At 50.3% G+C, this 2,387-nt stretch overlaps 1 non-coding gene across 1 annotated transcript; it reads right to left on the bottom strand.

Moving 5' to 3' along the window:
- Nucleotides 1-2,023: 2,023 nt before the first annotated feature.
- trnaw-cca (transfer RNA tryptophan (anticodon CCA)) lies at nt 2,024-2,095 on the bottom strand. The gene has a single exon. It is a non-coding gene; the product is annotated as a tRNA-Trp (tRNA).
- Between the last annotated feature and the right edge of the window lie 292 nt (nt 2,096-2,387).

Genomic DNA, 2,387 nt, shown 5'->3' with positions numbered 1-2,387 from the left:
AACCCCTCCTGTACAATTTCACTCCAACGAGATTTGCAGTAGCTCCCCACTTTAGGAGAACTAGTGGGAGACCCCACTGGAATGAAGGGAGAGGCAATCAGGGCCCCCTCTGAGGGGGTCGGGCGGCGAGTGGGTGGTGCCAGCCTGTGCCCCCTGACAAGGGGCAAAGTGCTCAAGTGGCACCTTGGCACTGCCCACCGGGCATGGGGCAGTGCCAAGGGGGTGGGGCCTAGGGGGTGGAGCTTAGGGGTGATTGGTGGGGGTAAGGGTTCCCGCTGCCACTCTGCATGGGGATCGGTCTGGGCAGGAGGGAGGCCAGTGATCAGGGCATCATGGGGGTGGTGGTCTGCCTCCCGTGGGGAGGTCTCCCTTGGCGGGGAGGTCTGCCTCCTGGAGGAGGGGGGGGGGTCAGCGGGTGGGGGGGGGTCTTGCCTCCTATAGGTTGGAGGTCTGTCAGGGTGGGAGAGGAGTTGGGGAGATCACCAGTGCTATGGAGAGGGGAAGGCTGGAGATCAGGGCGCTCCAGGACGGGGAGAGGTTGGGACTGGCCCGGGAATGGACGGGGGCCGCGATTGGGCCGTGCGGGGGCTGGAGGGGCAGCAATGCGAGGGTCATGGGCTGGCCAGCAATTGAGCTGGCCTGCAAACTGAAGGCTAACAGTTCAGGGCCACTGCGCATGCACAGAGGCCCAGATCTGTCGTGAATAAGCAGACCCTGAGCTTTTAATGATATTCATGATTGTGGCCTCTGCATTGCATGGAGTGTGGGAGATTCGAGTGTGAACTCCCATTGAAAAAATGATCATGATTTACACCAGTTTTCCCGTGAATTCAGCACTTGGAACTTTTTTGGGAAAAGTGCCCCCGTTAAGTCTGAGAATTGTGGAGAGGATGTGTGGTGCAGGACGATGTAGGAGGATGTCAATATTAGAGGGATAAGGACTTGGGGAGCGATGCGGAGTAAAGGATTATTAACAAAAGCATACATGATGCTGATGGAATAATGATGTCAGATCACATGACTGAGTAATAAGAACGTTTGGAAGGAGGAGGAGCACTGACCTTATGTAAAGATTCAAATGTGTAAATACTTACAGTAAATAAAGAGGAATTGTTCTGAAAAACTGATTCAAACAGAATATTGTGGAAGAATTGAGAATCCTCAAACCCTTGTCTAAATCCCAACCGCACAACAAAGAGGGATATGGTCCCTGGAAGGGTAGGGGTTTTAGCTCAGTTGGGCAGCATGGTCGGTGCAGGCTTGGAGGGTCGAAGGGCCTGTTGCTGTGCTGTAATTGTCTTTGTCCTTTGTTCTAAAACATGTCCCAATGTTATAGCATCCCAGACGACCTGCACGATGTCTGCCATGTAACTCTGCAGAATTATACAAGCTAATCTGTTGACAATGGTTGCTCTCCTTGCCAGCTGAGAAGAAAAACCTTAAAAATCAAAGGCTTTGCCTGCCTGGTGATGGGAAAAGAAGCTAACTACACATTACCGATCCTCAACCTGCTTTTGAACAGATAATACAACAATGAAGGATTGCCCCTGAGAATAACTCTGAAAGTTTGAAGTGGCCAGTTCCAACTCACCCAACAGGCTGGGCAGCAAAATTCTATTCCCAAAGTGAAAATATATGGACAGCACAATGGAGTTTCAGTCCCCTTACACCCGTATTGACAACTATAATAACTCCACGGAGGCGCAAGTCCCGAGACCAAGTTACTTTATTTACACCATATATCTGTACACAGCCAGCTCTCCAGTTGCTCCCTGCTGAATACAGGCTGGGAGTCTGCCACACCTGCTTTAAATAGGGGAGCATGAGGCTCCCTGATTTAACCATCAATTAGGACTCATCAGGTATCTCTTTTGAATACCAAACGAATAAACTAACTCAAATTAACATAGGGACAAAGTAAAAGGGGCAGCTCCCCAAAAGAAGGGGAAACAACCCGAACGAAAAAACAAAGTACAAAGGAAACTTAAAACAAAACTCCAAAGACCAACGCAGAAAGGCTCCATGAACCCGACGTGATTCAAACACGCAACCTTCTGATCTGGAGTCAGGCGCGCTACCGTTGCGCCACAAGCTCACACAGGACTCATTAGGTAGTTCATTCTCTAGCAAGCCGACCTCATTAGCCTGGCTGAAGTCATCACAGCAACAAAACTGGATGGGAAGGGATGGTAACTAGCTCACTGCTGGAGGGTAACATTGCCCCCTCACTCCTTGCTGAATGATTTTGTCAACCATCGCCCTCCACTGCCATTGCTCTACTTGTCCCTCTTGCCGCCCTTCACCACTTACATTCTATTCCTATAGTGTAGTATGTGCGTCAAACTGTAATGCTCATAGTTTTAAATCCGCAGAGAAACTGTGACGCT

Source organism: Mustelus asterias, chromosome 2 (genome assembly GCF_964213995.1).
Source record: "Mustelus asterias chromosome 2, sMusAst1.hap1.1, whole genome shotgun sequence".
NCBI classification, from domain to species: Eukaryota; Metazoa; Chordata; class Chondrichthyes; order Carcharhiniformes; family Triakidae; genus Mustelus; species Mustelus asterias.
This window is presented reverse-complemented; position numbering and strand designations above follow the sequence as displayed.